Raw genomic sequence first — 23,927 nt, 5'->3', positions numbered from 1 at the left:
ATCATTAAGGAAAACTGCTCTTATATACTAGAATCAGAGGACAAAATAGTCCCTGAAAGAATCTATTGATCACCTTCAGAAAGAGATCTTATGAGGGAAACTCCAAGAAACATTCTTGTAAAACTCCAGAACTACAATCTCAAGGAAAAACTACTGCAAACTGCCAGACAAAAACAATTCAAGTATCGAGGAGCAACACTCAGGATTCTGGCATCTGGCAGCTTCTACAATAAAGGATCAGAAGGCCTGGAATATCTTTTCCACAAGGCAAAGGACCTGAGAACAACCAAGAATCAATTACTCAGCAAGACTGAGCATTATCTTTCAGGGGAGGAGATAGATCTTCAATGAAGTAAGAGGCTTTCAATCATTTCTATTGAAAAAAAAGCAGAGGTAAACAGAAAATTTGATCTTCAAGAGAAACACAGAAAGATAAAAAGGGAGAAAATAACATTATTTAAAGGTTAAACTGTTTACATCCCTGGATGGGAAAATGATACATGTAAATCTTAAGAACTGTATTCTTTTTTGTGGAGTGTTAGAGGGGGCATATGTGGGTATGAATTGACTCTGATGTGATGATATCATAGAAAAAACCATTAAGAGGTGGAAAAAAGGATTGTATTGGGAGAAGAGGAAAGGAGTGATAAAATGGAATAAATTAAAGTCACAAAAGACCTTTACAATAGAGGGAAAGAATGGAAGGGGGTGAGCATTTTTTGAAACTTTGTCTGATCAGTTTTGACTCAAAGAGAAAATAATATTCACTAAGTGGGTATAGAAATTTATCTTACCCTCAACAGAAGTAGGAGGAGAAAGGGGAAAGAAAAGGGAAGAGCTGGAGAGAAGGGAGGACAGAAACACTAGGGAAATGGACAAGAAAAAAAGAGGCGTGATAGAAGATAGAAAAGGTTGAGGGTTGAATAAGTTAGAAACAAAACTACTAAGAAAGAAAAAAGTGGAAAGAAACAGAAATTTATACAAGAGAGCAAATAGGATGGAGGGAAATAAATACATAGCTAATAATCATAACTGTGAATGTGAATGGATTTAACTCTTCTATAAAATGGAAGTGAATGGCAGAGTAGATTAAAAACCAGAATTCTACAATATGTTGTTTACAAGAAACACATTTGAAACAGAGAGATAACATTCAGAGTAAAGGTAAAAGGCTGGAATAAAATTTATTATGCTTCAGTCAAAGCAAAAAAAAAAAAGAGATATAGTGATTATGATTTCAAATAAAGCAAAAATAAAAATAGACCTAATTAAAAGGGATATAAGAAGTAAAACTACATCTTGTTAAAGAGCACCATAGACAACGAAATAGTAACAATTCTAAATGTATATACACATAGTGTCCAGATTCTTAAAGAAGAAGATAAGCCAGTAATAGGAAGAAATAGCAAAATTATACTAGTGGGTGACCTCAACCCTTCCCCTTTCAGAATTAGAAAAATCTAAACACAAACTATAATAAGAAAGAAACTAGGTAGGTTAATAGGATGTTATAAAACTTAGATTGGAGAAAATTGAATAGTTATAGAAAGGAAAATTCTTTTTTTTTCCCTCATGGCACCTACACAAAAATTTACCATGTATTAGGGAATAAAAACCTTACAATCAAATGCAAAAGGCAGAAAGAGTAAATGCTTCCTTTTTAGTTCATGGTTCAATTAAAAATTACATTCAATAAAGGGCCAGTGAAAAGTAGACTAAAAACCAATTAAAATTTAATAATTTAATTCTAAAGAATGAGGGGGCATCAAACAAGAAATCTTAGAAACAATAAAAAATTTCATCTAAGAGAATGACAATAGTGAGGCAGCATACCACAATCCATAGGATGCAGCCAAAGCAGTTCTTGGGGAAAATTTTATATCTCTAAGTAGGTACATGAATAAAATAGAGAAAGAGATCAGTGAATGAGCATGCAACTAAAAAGCTGGAGAAAGGACAAATTTAAAACCTCCAATTAAATATCAAATTAGAAACTCTGAAAATGAAAAGAAAGAATTATAAAACTGAAACTATTCAAAACTATTGAACTAATTAATAAAACAAAAGTTCATTTTATGAAAATCCAATTAAAATATATATAAACTTTTGCTTAATTTGATTAGAAAAAGAAAAGAAAAAACAAATTACTGGTATCAAAAATGAAAAAGGTGAGCGAGCTTACCCTTTGAAATTTAAATGAATGAAAAATTTGAAAAAAAAATTTAAAGCAATAATTAGAAGCTATTTTTCACGATTGTATATCAACAAATCTGACTATCTAATTGAAATGGAAGAATATTTATAAAAATATAAATTGCCCAGATTAAGAGATGGGAAAATAAATAGTCCCATTTTAGAAAAATAAATTGAACAAACCATTAATGAACTCCTTAAGAAAAAAGTCCTCAGGGTACAATAGATATACAAATGAATTCTACCAAACATTTACACAACAATTAATAAAAATATTTTGTAAACTATTTGGAAAAATAAGTAAAGATGGAGTCTTTCTAATGTCCTCTGTGACACAAATACAGTTCTCATACTTAAACCAGAAAGAGCCAAAACAAAAAAAGAAAATTACAGGCCGATCTCCCAAATGAATATTGATGCAAAAATTTTAAATAAAATATTAGCAAAGAGGTTAAAGCAACTTAATCAACAAGAAAATACATTAAGACCAAGTGGTATTTATACTAGGAATGCAGGGGTAATTCAGTATTAGGAAAACAATTGTCATAATTGACCATATCAATGACAAATGTAACAGAAATCATGTGATAATCTCAATAAATACAGAAAAAGCTTTTGATAAAATACAGTTGCCATGTCTATTAAAGGAACATAGGAACAAAGGGAGTTTTTCTTGAAATGATTAGCAGCATCTATCTAAAGTCATTAGCAAAATTTTATGTAATGGGGCAAAGCTACAAGCATTCCCAGTGAAATCAGGGGTGAAACAAGAATGCCTGTTATCACCACTGTTATTCAATATTGTACTAGAAATATTGACTTTCTCAATAATTAAATAAAAAGAAATTAAAAGAATTGAAATAGGCACTGAGAATATAAGACTATAACTCTTTGTAGATGAAGTATACTTAGAGAATCCTAGAGAATCATCCAAAAACCTAATTGAAACAATTAACAGCTTTAGGCAAAGTTAGAGGATATAAAATAAATTATACCTATCATCAGCATTTTTATGTTACTAACAATAAGTTAAGCAGTAAGAGCATAGAAAGAGAAATTCCATTTAAAAAACTGAAGACAAAATATAATATTTAGATGCCTTCCTGCCAAGAGAAATCCAGGAACTATATGAACGCAATTACAAAAACCTTTTCACACAAATAAAGTCAGATCTAAACAATTGAAAAAATATCAGTTGCTTATAGGTAGGCTCAAGCTGTTATAATAAAAATTATTGGTATAGTTGGTATCTCAATTGGTATAGTTGTTCAGTGCCAAGCCAATCAAACTGCCCAAAATAGTTTTATATAGCTAGAAAAAATAATAGCAAAATGCATCCAGAAGAGGAAAATGTCATAAACATCAAGGGAATTAACAGAAAAAAAATACAAAGGATGGGAGCCTAGCTGTACCAGACCTAAAACTCTTTTATAAAGCAGCAATCCACAAAACATTTGGTGCTAAGAAATAGAATGGTAAATCAGTGAAATAGGTCAGATACACATGAAACAATAATCAGTGACTATTGTAATATAGTACTTAATAAATCCCCAATCTCCAGCTCTGGGATAAGAACTCACTATATTACAAAAATTCCTAGGGAAACTGGAAGATAATATGTCAGAATCTAGGTATAGGACTATATCTCATATCCCATATCAAAATAAGGTCAAAATGTGTGCTTTGGGAATAAAGGGTGTACTATAAGCATATTAGGAGAACAAGGGATAGTTGACCTATCAGATCTTTAGAGAAGGGGGGGGGGTGTTATGGCCAAAGAAGAATTAGACAGCATTATGAAAGGAAAAAGGGAAAACTTTGATTATATAATTTTTTGTTTTTACTTTTTAAATAGTTTTATTATCATTATTATAATAGCTTTTTATTTACAAAAGATATTTTTGGGTAATTTTTCAACATTGACCCTTGCAAAACCTTTTGTTCCAGCTTTTCCCCTCCTTCCCCCCATCCCTTCCCCTAGTTGGCAGGTAGTCCAATACATGTTAAATATGTTAAAGTATATGTTAAATCCAATGTTTGTATATATATTTATATTGTTATCTTGCTGCACAAGAAAAATCAGAAAGAAAAAAACCTGAGACAAAAAACAAAAATGCAAGCAAACAATAACAAAAAGAGTGGAAAGTCTATATTGTGGTCCACACACATTTCCCATAGTTCTCTCTCTGGGTGTAGAAGATTCTCCTCATTACTGAACAATTGGAACTGGTTTGAATCATTTCATTGTTGAAGAGAGCCACATACACCAGAATTGATCATTGTATAATTTTCTTGTTGCCATATATAATGATCTCCTGGTTCTGCTCATTTCATTTAGCATCAGTTCATATAAGTCTCTCCAGGTCTCTCTGAAATCATCCCACTGATCATTTTTACAAAACAATAAAATTCCATAATATTCATACACCACAATTTATTTTATTTATTTTTTTTATTTAATAGCCTTTTATTTACAGGTTATATGTATGGGTAACTTTACAGCATTAACAATTGCCAAACCTCTTGTTCCAATTTTTCACCTCTTACCCCCATCCCCTCCCCCAGATGGCAGGATGATTGTAGATGTTAAATATATTAAAATATAAATTAGATACACAATAAGTATACGTATAAACTGTTATTTTGCTGTACAAAAGAATCAGACTCTGAAATATTGTATAATTAGCTTGTGAAGGAAATCAAAATCAGATGGGCATAAATATGGGATTAAATTCAATGTAATGGTTTTAGTCATCACCAGAGTTCTTTTCTCTGGGCATAGCTTTCAATTCATTACTGCTCCATTGGAAATGATTTGGTTGATCCATTTGAGGATGCCAGGTCCATTTGAACTAATCATCATATAGTATTTTGTTGAAGTATATAATGATCTCCTGGTCCTGCTCATTTCACTCAGCATCAGTTCTTAGAATCTCTCCAGGCCTTTCTGAAATCATCCTGTTGTCATTTCTACAGAACAATAATATTCCATAATATTCTATACCAATTTATTCAGCCATTCTCCAACTGTGGGCATCCCAGTTTCCAAGTTTCTAGCCACTACAAAGAGGGTGCCACAAAATTCCGTGCACATACAGGTCCCTTTCCCTTCTTATGATCCTTTTGGGATATAGCCAGTAATCACTGCTGGATCAAAGGGTATACACAGTATGATAACTTTTTGAGCATAGTTCCAAATTGCTTCTCCAGAATGGTTGGATTCTTCACAACTCCACCAACAATGCATCAATGTCCAGTTTGCCCGCATCCCTCCAACACTCATCATTATTTTTTCCTGTCATCTTAGCCAATCTGACAGGTGTATACACCACAATTTATTCAGCCATTCTCTAATTGATGGGCATCCATTCAGTTTACAGTTTCTAGTCACTACAAAAAGGGCTGCCACAAACATTTTTGCACATGTGGATCCCTTTCTCTTCTTTAAGTTATCTTTAGGATATAAGCCAAGTAATAACATTGCTGGATCAAAGGGCATGCACAAAGTTGATAACTTTTTGAGCATAATTTCAAATTTCTCTCCAGAATGGTTGGATTAGTTCACAATTCCACCAACAATGTATCAGTGTCCCATTTTTCTCATATCCCCTCCAACATTTGTCATTATCTTGTCTTGTCATCTTTGCCAATCTGAAAGGTGTGTAATGGTATCTCAGAGTTTCTTAATTTGCATTTCTCTGATCAGTAATGATTTGGAGTACCTTTTCATATGACTAGAAATAGTTTCAATTTCTTCATCTGAAAATATGTCCTTTGACCATTTATCAATTGGAGAAGGGCTTGAACTATTATAAATTTGAGAATTATAAATTTCTCTATATATTTTTGGAAAAGAGGCCTTTATCAGAACCTTTAAATATCAAAATGTTTTCCCTGTTTATTGCTTCCCTTCTAATCTTGTCTGCATTAGTTTTGTTTGTACAAAAACTTTTTAACTTAATATAATCAAAATTTTCCATTTTGTGATCAATAATGATCTCTAGTTCTTCCTTGGTCACAAATTCCTTCCTCCTTGACAAGTCTGAGAGGTAACCTATTCTATGTTCTTCTAATTTATTTACAGTCTCATTCTTTATGTCTAGATCATGAACCCATTTTGACCTTATCTTGGTGTACAGTGTTAAGTTAATCATGCCTGTTTCTGCCATACTAGTTTCCTTTTTTCCCCATGTTTGTCAATAGGAATTCTTTCTCCAAAAGTTGGGGTCTTTGGGTTTGTCAAAACAGATTGTAGAGTTATTATTTTTGTCCTGTGAACCTAATTTTTTTCATTGATCAAATTAGTTATTTTTTAGCCAGTACCAAATGATTTTGATGACTGCTCCTTTATGATATAGTTTTAGATCTGGTACAGCATCTTCATTTGATTTTTCTTTCATTAGTTCCCTTCAAAATCTTGACCTTTTGTTCTTCCAGTTGAATTATTTTTGTTATTTTTTTCTAGGTAAGTAAAATAGTTTCTTTGGAGTTTGATTGATATAGCACTAAATAAATAGATTAAGTAGTATTGTCATGTTTATTATATTTGTTCAACCTATCCAAGAGCACTTAATATTTTTCCAATTGTTTAGATCTGACTTTATTTGTGTGGAAAGCATTTTGTAGTTTTGCTCCTATAGTTCCTGACTTTCCCTTGGCAGATATATTCCCCAATATTTTTTATACTATCAGCAGTTATTTTAAATGGAATTTCTCTTTGTATCTCTTGCTGTTGGGTTTTGTTAGTGATGTATAAAAATGTTGATAACTTATTGGATTTATTTTGTATCCTGCAACTTTGCTAAAGTTGAAGATTATTTCTAATAGTTTTAGTAGATTCTCTGGGGTTCTCTAAGTATACCATCATATCATCTGCAAAGAGTAATAATTTGGCTTCCTCATCATCTACGATTCTTTTAATCTCTTTTTTCATCTCTTATTGCCAACGCTAGTATTTCTAATACAATATTGAATGGTAATGGTGATGTGGGCAACCTTGTTTCACTCTTGATCTTATTGAGAATGATTCCAGTTTATCCCCATTACATATGATGTTTACTGATGGTTTTATATAGATGCTACTGACTATTTAAAGAAAAAGTCCATTTATTCCTATACTCTCTAGTGTTTTTAATAGAAATGGGTGTTGGATTTTATCCAATACTTTTTCTGCATCTATTGAGATGATCATATGGTTTTTGTTGATTTGGTTATTGATATAGTCAATTATGCTAATAGTTTTCTTAATATTGAACCAGCCCTGCATTCCTGGTATAAATCCTACTTGTTCATTATGTATTATTCTGGGGATGATTTTTTGTAATCCCTTTGTTAATGTTGTATTTAAGATTTTTTGCATCAATATTCATTAGGGAGATTGGTCTATAATTTTCTTTTTCTGTTTTCAACCTACCTGGTTTAGATATCAGTACCATGTCTGTGTCATAAAAGGAATTTTGTAGGAGTCCTTCATTCCCTATTTTTTCAAATAGTTTATATGGTATTGGGGTTAATTGTTCTTTAAATGTTTTGTAGAATTCATGTGTAAGTCCATTCGGTCCTGATGATTTTTTCTTAGTGAGTTCTATTTCTTTTTCTAAAATGGGACTATTTTAGGAATTTGCTTCCTCTTCTGTTAATCTGGGCAATCTATATTTTTGTAGGTATTGTTCCATTTCACTTAGGTTATCAAATTTATGGACATAAAGTCAGGCAAAGTAACTCCTAATTATTGCTCTAATTTCCTTTTCATCAGTGGAAAGTTCTCCCTTTTTAGTTTTAAGACTAATAATTTGATTTTGCTCTTTCCTTTTACTAATCAAATTTACCAAAAGTTTATCTATATTCTTGTGTTTTTTTTTCATAAAACCAACTCTTAGTTTTATTTATTAATTCAATAGTTTTTTTTTTACTTTCAATTTTATTAATCTCTCCTTTTTTTTTTTTTTTTTTTAGAATTTCACGTTTAGTATTTGATTGGGGTTTTTAAAATTTGCTGTTTTTCTAACTTTTTTAGTTGCAAGTCCAATTCATTGATCTTCTCTTTCTCTATTTTATGTAAGTAAGCCTCTAAACATATAAAATTTCCCCTTATTACCACTTTGGTTGCATCCCACAAATTTTAGCATATTTTCTCATTATTGTCATTCTCGTGGGCAAAATTATTAATTGTTCCTATGATGTTTCACCCATTCATTCTTTAGGATGAGATTATTTAATTTCCAATTACTTTTTGATCTATTTCCCCCTAGCTTTTTATTGAATGCAGTTTTTATTGCATTGTGATCTGAAAAGAATGCATTTACTATTTTATCTTTCTGCATTTGATTTTGAGGTCTTTCTGTCCTAATATATGGTCAGTTTTTATAATGGTTCCATGAACTGCCAAGAAGAAAGTGTACTCACTCCTTTCTGTCTCCATTCAGTTTTTTCCCAAGATTTATCATACCTATCTTTCTAGTATTCTATTTACCTCTTTAACTTCTTTCTTATTCATTTTGTGATTTGATTTATCTAGTTCTGAGAGTGCAAGGTTGAGATCTCCCAGTATCATAGTTTTGCTGTCTATTTCTTCTTGCAGCTCTCTTAACTTGTCCTTTAGGAGTTTAGATTCTATACCACTTGGTGCGTATATGTTTAGTACTGACATTTCTTCGTTATCTATACTACCCTTTAGCAAGATAGAGTTTGCTTCCTTTTTTTCTTTTAATTAGAATGATTTTTGCTTTTGCTTGATCTGAGATCAGGATGGCTATCCCTGAGTTTTCTTTTACTTCACCTGAAGCATAATAGATTCTTCTCCAGCCTTTTACCTTTACTCTGTATGTATCACCCTGCTTTAAATGTGTTTCCTGTAAACAACATATTGTAGGATTCTGGCTTTTAATCCAGTCTGCTATCCAGTCTGCTATCCACCTCTGCTTTATGGGAGGGTTCACCCCATTCACATTTACGGTAAAAACTACTTTTAATTCTATATTTCCTGCCATCTTATTATTCCCAGATTACACCAGTATTTAACTTATGGACACCACTTGCTTCAAGCAGCTTCTTCCTCCCCCTCTCCCCCTTTTAGAGTCCCTCTCTGTTTCTTTTACCTTTCCCTGACTATTTCTGTATTCCTTCTATTTAGCCTACCCCTTCCCTTTTCACTTTTCTCCTCCCACTTTCACTAAGGTGAGAGAAGTTTCTCTATAAACCAAATATGTATAATATTTTTTCTGGGCCAAATCTGGTGAGAGTAATATTCACACAATGTTCATCTCTCTCCCTTCTTTCCCTCAAATACAGTAGTTTTCTTTGCTTTTTCATGCCTCTTTTTACCTCCACTTTTCCCTTTTTTTTTTTTTTTTTGGTACAACCCCCTTTCGACCTTTAGTTCCTTTTTAATATTATATATTAATATATTATATTATTATATATTAATATTAATATATATTATATTTTTATATTACAACAGCAAAATCAAATTATACATGCACTGTCTATGCATACCCATAACAGAAATTTTATGCTTGAGCCCTATATTTGGAGGTCAGATCTTTTGTTTAGCTCTTTTTTTTTCATCAGAAATAAATGAAATTCATCTGTTTCATTGAATTCCCATTTTTTTCCCTGGAAGAAAATGCTCTGTTTAATGGGGTAGTTGAGCTTGTGGGTACCTTTTGTGTTTATATTGGATGTTTTATAACTTCTCTGCTGCTGCACTGGCTTGCAACCAGAGCAGAGTAGCCAGCACTGTGGTAGAGTCCTCCACGAAGATTCTCTGACCGCAGAGACTGTTCCCTCCCTCTTCCCCTGGTCTGGTCAGCATGCACTGGCCTGAGAGTTCTGCCTCCCTGCCTGCACCTGGCCTCCTCCTGTGCCACCCCTGATCATAACAATCCTTTTCTGGTGATCTTCAAAATTATTTTCTGCTGGTAATTTGCTGTACTCCCTATATTCATGGATTCTAGTCCATTCATAATCCAGCAGTATTTCAGAAACTGAATTTTGTAAGTAGTGTGAGGGTAGTAGGAGAGCTCAGAAAGAAGCATGTGTCCTCTCTGCCATCTTGGCTCTGCCCCAAGATGATAATCTTTAACATAAAGATCAAATAACTATGTAGAATATATTTTTGAATATATAAGTGAGTATGCAAGATATCTTTCTCAGAAAATTGGGCAGCAGTTTGGGAAGAAATTAGACTAAGTAGGTTTTTAAAAAATGAAATAGAGGATTCATTTTAGATAACCTATTTTTCATTTTATTAAATTGGGTTGAGCTCCATTCTTTTTAATTTTCTTTTATCTACTATGTTTTATTGATCTACCTCAAAAAAATTAATCAGTAGCAGGTGGTTTTTAAAATTGCAACTTTTAAAGACAGTTTAATGTTTGGATATACTCTTGCAACTTCATCTCTATATAATTTAATAATTTTCTTTGATATTGCAGAACTTTTGTTTTTCTAAATAATTTTTAAAGATTATTTTATGAAGTTCTTTAAAGGTGTCCCATTGATAATTTGTTTGGTATAGCATTAAAAGTGTGAATTAGCTTTGATAATATGTCATTTTTATTATATCAAAATGGCTTTGCTATGAGCACTGAATATTCCCCCAGCTATTTTTTCTTTATTTAATGAAGGAATATTTTGTAATTCCATTATTTTCTTTTTTCCTTTGGAATAATAATTTTTATTGTATTATTTTGACATTGCATTTTAAAAATGTTTTCCAATTATATGTAAAAAGTTTCATGTTTTAAAAATGTTGAAGTCCAAATTTTCTCCCTTCCTTTTTGTCTCTCTCCTCACTGAGAAGCAATTTGATATGTTATACATATATAACTGTAAAAGCATATTTCCATATTAGTCATGTTATAACTCCCTATAGGTATAATTCCAAATTGTTGTCCAGAATGGTTAGTTTATTTCACAACTCCACCTGTAATGCTGGAGAAACTGAGGCAAGATATAAATTAGAGAGTTTTTAATATTTTATTTGGATTTCTGACAGGGAGAGATTTTCTGGGACCAAAGGATTCATCGGTGGGTTAAGAATTTGGGTTGCTGAAGCTGCCGATTCACTAATCCCCCCAAGGCCTCTTGCTGATTTGCCCCAAAAAAAAAAAAAAAAAAAAAAAAATCCGCCTCTCCCCTGCCCTGAGGCAATTAGGGTTAAGTGACTTGCCCAGAATCAAACAGCTAGAAGTGTTAAGTGTCTGAGGCCACATTTGAACTCAAGTCCACCAGCTTCTGGGATAAGAACTCATTGTTTGACAAAAATTTAAGGGAAAATTGGAAAATAGTATGGCAGAAATTAGGTGTAGAATAATATCTCACACCCTATAACGAGATAAGGTGGCAATGGGTTTATGATTTGGATATAAAGGGTGATACTATAAGCATATAAGGAGAGCAACAATTTACCTGTCAGATCTTTGGAGAGGAAAGGAATTTATGTATGATCATCCAGGAAACAGAGAACATTAAGGAATACAAAATGGATAATTTTGATTACATTAATTTAAAAAAGTTTTTTTTTTTTTTTTTTTTTTTTTTTTTTTTTTAACAAACAAAACCAGTGAAACCCAGATAAGAAGGGAAGCAAAAAGTTGCAAAACAGTTTTTACAAATAGTATGTCTGATAAAGGCTTTATTTCTAAAATATAGAGAGAACTGAGTCAAATTTATAAGAATTCAAGTAATTTCCTCAATTTATAAATGATCAAAAGATCATGAACAGACAATTTTCTAATGAAGAATTAAAGTCATCTTTAATCATATGAAAAATGCTCTAAATCGCTATTAGAAAAATGCAAATTAAAAGAATTCTGAGGTATTACCTCACACCTATTAGGTTGTCTAAAATGATAGGAAAAGATAATGATAAATGTTGCAGGTGATGTGGGAAAACTATGCATTATTGGTGGAATTGTGAATTGATCTAACCATTCTGGAGAGCTATTTGGAACTATGTCCAAAGAGTTATATAACTGTACAAATCCTTTGATCCAGCAGTGTCACTACTGGGTTTATGTCCCAAAGAGATAATAAGGGGAAAAGACCCATATGTGCAAAAATGTTTATAGCATCTCTTTTTGTGGTGACAAACAATTGGAAAGTGAGTGGATGTGCATGATTTGGGGAATGGTTGAATAAATTAAGGTATGTGAATATAATTGAATTTTATTGTTTTATAAGATATGATGAGGAGGATTGTGAGAAACAATAAACAGTTATGTTCCAATGGTGGAGAAAAACTGGAAGTCTGAAACTAGAAGTAGTCCAGAGAAGAGCAGGGGAGTTCCTGAAATCCGGTGAAAGTTGATAAAACTGGAAAAAACTAGTCAAGTAGTTTTTTTTAAAAGCGGAAGGTAGGACGAAGGGTATTATTTAGCTAGAGTGTGCATGCTTAATTACTTCATAAAAATTAGCTGCTTCTTTCCAGGAAGCACAAAGGCTCATTTTAATGTCATGCAATGCATTATATATCATATGGGGAATGGAGAGTAGGAAAGACATACTAAAGGGTTGTTTCTTGTAGAAGGGTCAGGAATGTTAATCTCATTTCCTCAGCTAGTGGGGAGATGGAGGAAGGACTTTGTGGCTTGAAAAAAAGGATAAAAGGCTATGCTCTGGCTTCTTTAAAGTATGTGAGCTCCTTTTGAGTTTTCATACCCATTCCTTCATGAATGTATTAAAGATTGAAACTTTCTGGATAGTAATTTAAAACCATACTAAAAGGGCTATCAAATTATAACATACTCTTTGATCCAGCAGTCCACTATGGTCTTATCCCAAAGAAATAATAAAAGAGGGGAAAAGACCCACATCGTTTGTGGTAGCTCTTTTTGTAGTGGCAAAGAACTGGAAAATGATAGATGCACAGCAGTTGAGGGAATGGCTGAATAAGTTATGGTATATGACAATAATAGGTTATTTTTGTTCCATAAAAAATGATGAACAAGCTAATTTTAGAAAGGCCACGAAGATTTGCATGAACTGATGTTGAACCAAACAAGCATAATCAGGTAAACGTTGTACCCAGTAGCAGCAAGAATGTGCAGTAATCAACTATGAATGACTTGGTTCTTCTCAGTGGTTCAGGGATCTGAGGCAGTTGCAAAAAATTTTGAATGGAAAATGCCATCCACATCCAGAGAGAGAATTACAGTGACTGAATGTAAATAAATACACATACTATGTTCACTTTTTTTCCCCCTTTTGTTCTGATTTTTCCTTCCCAACATGATTCATATGGAAATATTGGGGGGGGGGTGGGTGGGGAGGAAGCAAATGTACTTGTATAACCAAAAATAAAAAAGATGTTTTTTAACTGTAACTTGGGAAAATAAAAATTTAAGTAAGTAAATAACTGTCCTTAAGACAGCAAAAAAAAAAAAAAAAAGTTTAAACTGTTTCACTCATCCTGAGGTTATTTACTGTGCCCTTATTTGAAGTTCAGAATTTTGTTTCCAACAGGTTGATTTCAGAAAATCCTCGAAAGTCTTCTATGAACTAATGATGAATGAAATGAACAAGACCAAAAGAACATTGTACATTGTAACAGCAAGATTATGTGATGATCAACTATGACAGACTTAGCTCTTCTCATCAAAAGAGAATGCCATCCACATCTAGAGAGAGAACTATGGAGGCTGCATGCAAACTAAAGCATATGATTTTCACCTTTTTTGTTGTTTTTTTTTCCTTCATGGTTTTTTCACTTTTGTTCTGATTTTTCTTTTACAACATAACTAATATGGAAATATGTACACATACAACTTATATCACATTGATTGCTGTTTGGCAGGGGGTAAAGGAAGGTGTGAGAAAAAATTTTTGGAAGTCAACATCTTACAAAAATAAATGTTGAAAACCAACGATCGTTACATGTAATTGGAAAAAATGCTATTGAAAAATTTTTTAAAAAGAAATAATTAATAGACAGCCTTTGTGCTCCATGGATATCAAAGTCTAATCAAAGGATTGTTTAAAGTTCCATTTTCTGAGTCAAACCTAACTCACACAAGTACAGTGGGCTGAAATAATTCAAAATGCTAATAAACCATGTGAAATAAAAATTTTTTCTTGCCTATAGTATTAAAAGGATGTTTAGCAAGTATAGATATTGATTCATAAGAGCTTTGCCTCTGTGTTTACCAAGTGATTTAACTGGTCAACAGAGTAAGTTAAACTTGGGAAGCACCTGACTTTGTTAGAATTTTATATTCATGTGACAAGAAAGCTGCATTAATGAATCAAGTCTTAGTACTCTAGACAAATTAAGTCTCAAGGATGATCTCATTGCCTTGTAGCCAGGGAGTTGTGTTTAGAAAGCTAACTATGTGTTTTTCCTTCCACAATTCAGAAATGTTGTAATTGGCCACAGGTGGAAAATTTATTGGAGACCATGGACAAGAGTTGCCCAGTTTATGAGATATAGGTAAGTTATGAGGTGCACCTTTGGAAATCCTATATGTCCAATATTGATGAAATCATATTTCAAATGAACTCTCAAAATAAATGCCATTGTTATCTTTGTTATCTTTTGTCTTAAGACATATCTGTTTGTCCAAAAGAATGTTGATTTCCTTAGTGAAGTCTTTTATATATGGCTTGTCAGATATAAGAAATATGGCAAATACTTTTTCCTATCATGCATTTTTAAAAAGAACTATATTTCAGTATTAGTTTCCTTTGTAATTATATATATTTTGTTCTTTGCATTTGAAAACATTATTTTGAGAAGGGGTCCATAGAATTCACCAGAATGCCAAAGGTATACCTAACACAGAAAAGAGTGAGAACTTTTACACCACATGACACAGTAAATTAAAAAATTTTTTTAACCATATCAGATGCCATTCAGAATACTTAAGCAAACGAGAGTTAGAGACACTAACAAAAGATGAAATAGAGATTATCAGTTACATGAAATCACATAGCTTTTGCAGAAACATCTAGGATAAGGTAAGCATTAGACTGGGAAAATATGTGCATCAAATATTTCTGATAAAGGTCTGATATCCAATCTGTAGAGGAAACTAACAGAAATAGAAAACTAAGATTCATTCCCAAAGAATAATTGTTTAAAAGAACCTAAACAAACAGTTTAGAATTTATATAAATTAAAAGAAGATAGCCTCAAATCACTAATAATAATAAAAATTAAAATTGAAACAATTCTAAGTTTCCACCCCATCCAAAGTAAAAGGGCAAAGCTGACAAAGGATGGTAACAATATTGCAGAAATCATGGATAGTCATTCCAATATACTATTAGTTGAATTGTGTAGGTCTAACCATTCTGGAATGTAATTTGGAATTATTCTAGGAAAATGACTAAAATGTAAAAGGTCTCTACAAGGTGTATACCTCATGGAGATTTAAAATAGAAAGAAAGATGCCATATACATCTATATGTATTTAGAAGCTCTTTTTAATATCAGCAGAAAATTGATAAGTCAATAAACATCAGTTAAGGAATAACTACTCAAGTATATATTATATATATATATGAATTATATGAATAGAATGAAACATTTATGTAACAGAGTACAAATGAATTTTTGCAAAATAAAGTTAGCAAAATCAGGGAAATGGCATATAATGATTATGCTGTGGAATTTTTGAATTTAATCATTGGTTGAGAAGAGAGGGAGACAGAGAGTTTCTCAGTTTTCTTAAGAGTAACTAATGAGGAATGTGAAGCATCTTATGTGCTGTATAATTGAAAAGAATAGCTAAAAATGAAATTAAACTGATTATAAATGACCAATCTGTCCTTGAGGGAGAGATGAAAAAATATACTTACCTCATTCTTACTAGAGGTGGAGGACTGTAGTTTTGGAACAAGGCAGATTTGTGCTGATGAATTTTGCTTTGTTGCTTATTTTCTCTCTTTTTTACTCTGTTACCAAAAAAAAATGTTTGGGGGAGGGGAGTGATATGAAGGAAAAGTAAACTCATAATCTTCAAATGATAGGAGAGTACTCTTTGGTTTCTGGAATGGGATCTAGTCTAATTATAAATAAGGGCCTTTAACAATTTGAATGATGCCTTTCTAAATTTGAGGAGTTCAAAATATAAGGAGATGTAATCAGTTTCTTTCACTTATTTTGATTTTTTCATTTGTGAGCATATACTTATCAGTTATAAGAGTGATAATGTGATAACCCAATGTATTCATTAAAGAGTGGAAAATAATTTATTTTTGACTATGTCAACTAAAAGATTTATTACATTTTTTTTTTTTTTACATCTTTCATTAATTGTTTTATTTTTTCTGGTCATACATATCATGTTGGGAGAGAAAAATCAAAACAAATGGGAAAAACCATGAGAGAGAGAAATAGAAAAAAGAAGTGAATATAGCATGTGTTGATTTACATTCAATTTCAATAGTTCTCTTCCCAGATGGAGATGATGTTTTCTATTCAACATTTATTGGAATTGCTTTGGATCACTGAACCATTGAAACGAACCAGGTCTTTCATAGTTGATCATTGTTCAATCTTGCTGTTACTGTGTACAATGCATTCTTGATTCTGCTTGTTTCATTCAGCATCAGTTCATGTTAATCATTCCAGGACTTTCTATAATCAGCTTGCTCATTTTTTATGAAACAATAACATTCTATTACCTTCATATACCACAGCTTATTCAGCCATTCCCCAATTGATAGGCATCTACTCATTTTCAATTCTTTGCCACCGCAAAAAAGTTGCTACAAATATTTTTGTACATGTGGGGCCTTTTCCCTCCTTTATCATTTCCTTGGGATATAGATACAGTAATGGCACTGCTGAGTCAAAGAGAATGCACAGTTTTATAGCCCTTTGGACATAGTTCCAGATTGATCTCCAGAATGGTTGAATCATTTCACAACTCCACCAATAATGCATTAATATCCCTGTTTTCCCACATCCCCTCCAACATTTATCATTATCTCTTCCTATTATCTTAGGCAATCTGAGAGGTACCTATAAGGTAGTGCTTCAAAGTTTTTAAATTTAAATTTCTCTAATCAATAATGATTTAGAGCATTTTTTTCATATTATAGAGGGCTTTAATGTTATCATCTGAAAATTGTCTGTTCGTATTTTTTGACCATTTTTCAAATGGGAAATGACTTGTATTCTTACAGATTTGACACAGTTCTGTATATATTTTAGAAATAGACCTTTATAAAAAAAACTGGCTGTAAAATTTTTTCCTGGCTTTGTACTTTCCTTCTAATCTTGTTTGGGTTGGTTTTGTTTGTGCAAAAACTTTTTTTACTTTAATGTAATCAAAACTGTCAATTTTTCATTTCAGATTGTCCTCTAGTTTTTCTTTGGTCATAAATTCCTCCCTTCTCCAAAGATCTGATAAATAAATTATCCCTTGCTCTCCTAATTTTCATAGGGTATCACCTTTTATGCCTAAATCATGTACCCATTTTGACCTTATTTTTGGTATGAGGTGGGAGATGTAGATTTATGCCAAGTTTCTGGCATATCATCTTCCAGTTTTCCCAGCAATTTTTGTGAAATACTGAGTTCTTATCACAGAAGTTGACATTTGGGAACTTATCAAATTCTAGATCATAATAATAATTGATTATTGAGTCATGTATATATAACCTATTCCACTGATTCACTGCTTTATCTCTTAGCCAGCACCAAGTAGTTTTGATGGCTGCTGCTTTATAATAGAATTTTAGTTCTGGTACTGCTAGGCCACCATCCTTTGTATTTTTTTCCATTAATTCCCTTGATATTATTGTCCTTTTGTTCTTCCATATGACTTTAGTTATTATTTTTCCAGCTCTATGAAATATTTTTTGGCAGTTTGATTGGTATGGCACTGAAGAAGTAAACAAATTTAGGGAGAATTGTCAGTTTTATTATATTAGCTTGGCCTACCCATGAGCAATTGAAAAAGCAAAAGACATTTATTAAAAGATATTCTTTACAAAGCTAAAAATGTGCAAATATTTGCAATTCCAATCAACAGTGAAGCCAAGACTGACAGTTTTTTTTTGCAAATAGGAATTCAGGGCTACAGTGGGATATGCTAATCTACTGTCCATGCTAATTTAAACATCAGTATGGTGAGCCTCTAGGTGTAGGGGCTACTATTTTTAGAGAAGGAATCCTATTTTTTTTTTCTGAAAAATTATTTACTCCTAGAGTCTTCTTTTAAATATTCATCCATAGGATGCTATAGCAGCTCCAGAGATAGTTTGTCAACTTTTCCTTTTTGTATAGGAAAAGTTCCATTTTTAATTCTTTCCTTTTAGGGAGTTTCAGAATAGTGTCTTATGGGAACCAAGATGTAATCTAATACCTCCACTTAGTTCTATGCTGTGAAATTATTGAGAGTAGTCATTGGTTGAGGGAAATGAGAGTGAGACCAAGAGTTTCACAGTTTGCATAAGAGTAACTCTTGAGGAAAGTGAAACATCTTATCTTCATGGCATTATTTGAGCTTACATAAACACTTACCTGTCATATTAATATTAGGAAAAGGAGGGAAGACATTCTTGGTTGGTCTTAAGTATGAACACAAAAAAGCAAGACAAAACATAGGATAGTGTTAATCTGAATATGGCTTTTTTCCAGAGAATTCTCTCTTAAATGTCTTGAACAGTAAAAGATTTGTCTTGGGTAAAGACCAAAAGTCTTATTGAAAGTATTTATCACATATTTCCCTCCAAGGATTTTACAATGTGAATGCTAATTCATATTTTATAGGAGACAGAAAATAAATTTCCAATTCACAGCGATACTGAAAATATTAAGAGAAAAAGGTTAAAACTACATTAATGTACTTATATATAAATGTGGGTATGAATGAATATTCTATAATAAGCAATATCAATTCATTTACATTCCCAGAACAATGGTAACTCTTCCAGTTACAGAATTGTAATAATTATACACCTAATTAAAAAATGTGGAAATCACATACCAAACACAATTAAATGAATTGAAGCCATCAAAATTTAATGGATTCTATAACACTCTTCTACTTTTATGCAAATTACAAGCAAATTATACCTATTTCTAACATATTTCAATGAGAAAATTGTATGGATCCAAGTGTATTTTAGTGATAAACACATTTGTCTTTAAACTGTTGACCTAAATTTGTTTCTTAGTCAAAGTAATGATATGGGTAATAAGAAAGAGGATAATCAGAGATATAGCCAAATTAAGAGAAAATCTTAAAGAGTATAAAGAAGTTATATACAGTTGAAGTAAGCTTATAGAACACAGAGCAAAGATAAATATAGAGAAGAATTAAAAAATGTCAGTGAGGCAGTAGAATAAATGATTAATGTGTTGTAGGAGAATCCAGGTTCAAAATCCAACTCTGTTACTTTGTATTTGTGTAATTTTGGACAAGTTACCTACCTCTTAAACCTTAGTTGTCACGTATGTAACAATTTGAACTTTGATTAAAGGGCCTCTTAAGTGTCTTCCAAATTTCTCTCTTTGGTCCTATATATGTTATATCAGTCAGCTCTTTATATTCTGGGTGGAAGAGATTCCAGGGATTCTACTAAACTCTGAAAAAATAGTTGAAAACACCAGAATTTAAAGCACTCATAAAAACTGCTTTAACACTCGTTAATAATTTTAAGGGGTCTGTAATCAGTCATAGTTAATAAATTGCTAACATAAAAGATGTACATATATTTCATGACCAGATCATTTTCTCTGTCATATAATTCTTCAGTTATATCTTTTACTCCTCTCAGAAGTTTTTCACTCACAGTGTGTTGGAGGCTGATCACCTCCACATGCTCAGCCCAGGGAATTCGTTGTTAGTTCATTATAAGCTTATTTCTATAACAGAATTTCATCAGGAATGTGATGAATAGATGTAGATTATTGTGTTTTTAAAAATTTATAGAAACTTAAGTGGACACCTTACTCAGGGTTTGCTTTCTTCTCACATAATAATGAAAGATTAATATTAATAACAATAATCAATAAAATGTGATACATTTTAAGATCATAAAAATCAGAATTGAATTTAGAAAACAATTTGTCCATCTCAAACTACTTGCCTAGAAATGATAATTATTTTCTATTAATTGCAAGGGTTTCTATGTGCTATCTATGATTAATAAATCAGCAATGACTTGAGAAAAGTAGCAAGTTTCTATAAAATAGAGTGGAAATCACTCCTACAAAATACAGGCGTGAGGAACATTTTAGTATCATAAAAAAGTATCTATTTGAATCTCAAAGCATTCACATGATTCAAAAGGGTTGGGCTAAAAACTTTTCCAGTAAACCCAGAAGTAATGTCCTCAACACTATTATTTAATATATTTAATATATTTATATATTTAAAATATATTTAATAAAATAAATAATAAATAAATAAAATATATTTAAAATATTTAATATATTTCTATGAATGCTGCTACTGCAGGACAAGAAAAATAAATTAAATAAAGTCACAAAAATAGGCAATGAAGACTCAATATGGTTTACTTAGATATTCTTAAGAAATTATCAAAACTATTTATACTGAATTTTAGTACAGTTTCAGAATGCAAAATACATCTTTAGAAATCAATAGAATTTATATGTAATACTACAATACACAAGTCAATAATAAAAGAAGAAATACCATTCCAAATAACTACAAAATGCATAAAATATTTAAAAATCAGTTTATTGCTAAAAATGGGTGTTATACATAGCCAAACTGTGCCAATATAATAAACATGACCACACTACCAAAGTCAAGATACAGTTTTAATGATAACTTTCAAAATGATACTTTACAGAATTTGACAGAACAACAATAAATTCATTTAAAGAAATAACAGATCTGGAGTATCAAAGGAAATAATAATTTTTAAAAAGATAGGTGTTAGAATTCTTACAAGGTACTAAGTCAGTGGAATTGATAGAGACAATGGTTTTTAGCAGGGTACTTAACAGTTCTCTAAATGTACTTGGTATTTATTAGAGTTCACACCTTTCACACCTTTAAGAGAGCATATATAAGCTAGGAGCCTCAACCAGGATAGAGTCCAGGATATTCACAAGTCAGAATCCCACAAGTCCACTCTCAGAGGCAGAGGCAGATTCATTCCAACTTCCACCTTTGTGCTGGCTGGAGACATTTGGAGGAGAGATTGAAGCTGGCAGAGGCAAAGGACAAGCAGCAAGAGCTCTCTGAATCAAGGAGAGAGATAGGCCTTTAAGAAAGCTAACCAGGCTATTTTGAAGGAGACAATAAAGGATTTGGACTTTAACTCCTGGCTGCATTTGAGGTGATTATTACTTTGAACTGAAACTAAGGCTGCCTCCAGAAGCCCCCAAGAAACCTGCTCCGAGAGACCATTATATTTTAGAGAAGAACATTACATTTTGGCACCCAATGTGGGGCCTAGAGAATGGCCTCTTTGGATTATAGACATTAAAGATTGTTTCTATTCTATCCCTCTAGATAAGGAGGATATGAAAAGATTTGCTTTTTCAATGTCCAGTGTTAATTTAGCTGAGCCTTGTAAAAGATACAAATAGACAGTTTTGCCACAGGGAATGAAAAGTAGCCCTACTATGTGCCAAATGTATGTTGCTGCTGCTCTTACTCCAGTAAGAAAAGCATTTCCAAAAGTAATATTATTATATTATATGGATGATATTTTGGGGTGTGCACCTGAGGAACAAATGTTAGAAGCATGTCTACAAAAGACCATAGAAACACTAAGAAACTACACATTGCATATAGCTACAGAAAAAAAATTCAAAGGCATGTTCCTTTTCAATATTTAGGATATGAAGTATATCCTAAGGCACTTACATACAAAAGCTTTCTTTAAGAACAGAGAAGTTGGACACCTTAAGTGATTTCCAAAAAATAGTAGGAGATATCCAATGGATACATCCAGTGTTAGGCTTAACTACCAACCGATTGCAACCTATATATGAAATTTTAAGGGGAGACACTGCTTTAAACTCACCACTCCAGCTTACAAAAGAAGTGCAAGAAGCTTTGAGAGAAATAGAACTGGCTTTATCCCATGTGGTTGAAAGAGTAACTCAAAAACCCTTGGAAATAATCAGTTTTTGCTACGAAAGAGGCACCCACAGCAGGTGGGTTGTTTAGACATTGTGATAGAGTGGGTAAACCTCCCAGCACAACCAGAACAAAGTCTTACTCCTTATACAGTGCTTGTGGCTAGAATTTTATTAAAGGCTATTAAGCGAGTAGTACAATTATTTGGAATAAGACCTGACAAAATATGCACATTTTATACCAACGCACAAATTAATGTATGCTGCAAGACCATCCCAGAGTGGCAAATTTTATTGGCCATGGCTCCAAATTTTGCACATGGGTCTCCATTAAAGATAACCCGGTTATTACATAATTGGCAATGGGTTTTTAAAGAAAAGGTTTCTAAGGTTCCTCTTAAAAGAACAAGTATCTTTACAGACGCATCCAAACAAAATATTTGTTTTGTATATTTCATGATTTAACTATAAAGAGAGTAGTCAGAACTCTTTTTCAGTCCACTGAAAAGAATGAATTATATGCAATCATGCTAGCTCTTACTTATTATCTAGGAGATATAAATATAATATCTGATTCGGCCTATTCAGTAGGTGTGCTATAAAGAATTGCCACAGCCCAAATAAAATTTGCAGCTTTAATATTTATCAGCTCTTTAAGGAATTTCAAGAGCAAGTGAGAAAGCATCCAGGTAAGATTTATATCTTGCATGTCCATTCACATAGTGGACTTCCAGGTCCTATTTTTGATGGAAATTCAAAGGCAGATAGCCTTTTAATTATGTTACCCAGTACTCCTTTATTTAGGAAGCCCAGGAATCTCATTCTAAATACCATCAGGGTGCTCGAGCTTTACATTTACAATTTAGGATAACAAAAGAGGAAGCTACAGGCATAGTAAAAAGCTGTACAGCTTGCCTTCCTTTCCACGTTTCTACACTGTCTCCAGGGAAGAATCCTTGTGGTTTGAGACCCAATGACATCTGGCAAATGGATGTGACCCATTATAAATCTTTTGGTCATCTGTCTTTTATCCACTTTGTGGTAGATTCATTTTTGCAATACCACCAACAAAAGAGACAGCCCAAGTGGTCACTGAGTTCCTTATCCAAGCATTTGCAATTGTGGGTATGCCACAAGCAATAAAAACAAATAATAGACCTGCATATACTTCTAAACATTTTGTACACTTTTGTGCACAGTATAAGATTTTACACACCACTGTCATACCTTTTAATCCTCAAGGTCAGGCAATAGTAGAGAGAAGAAACAAAGACATCTCAATGTCTTTGCATATATAATCAATCTCCACTATTTTTAGATAATTGCCAGGTGATGTGGAGAGATCTAGAAAGTAGTGAATGGAAGGGACCAGACAGATTAACTGCTTGGGGAAGAGGGGTTGCTTGTATTTCTATAGATGGAGAAGGAATCAGATGGGTGCTAATAAGCCGTATTTGCTTGTCCATCAGAGAGAGACAGAAAAAGAGAAAAATCTGGAAACAAAGGAGAAGACCTAAAAACAAAATCTGCAGGAATCATTGGATTCCCTAACACAAGATGAGACTATTACAGGACTTCAAAACTTGCAGGAATTATTGGATTCCTGGCACATGAACTAATGGACAATAGATTCCTTTTGGACTATTTCTAGGAGTTATGGACATGTATAATTCCTCATGGTGATTCATGTTATTTGTTACATCATTTATAGCCTGTA

The sequence above is a fragment of the Sarcophilus harrisii genome, chromosome 1, assembly GCF_902635505.1.
Source record: "Sarcophilus harrisii chromosome 1, mSarHar1.11, whole genome shotgun sequence".
In the NCBI taxonomy this organism is placed as follows: Eukaryota; Metazoa; Chordata; class Mammalia; order Dasyuromorphia; family Dasyuridae; genus Sarcophilus; species Sarcophilus harrisii.
Note: the sequence above shows the minus strand (reverse complement) of the source record.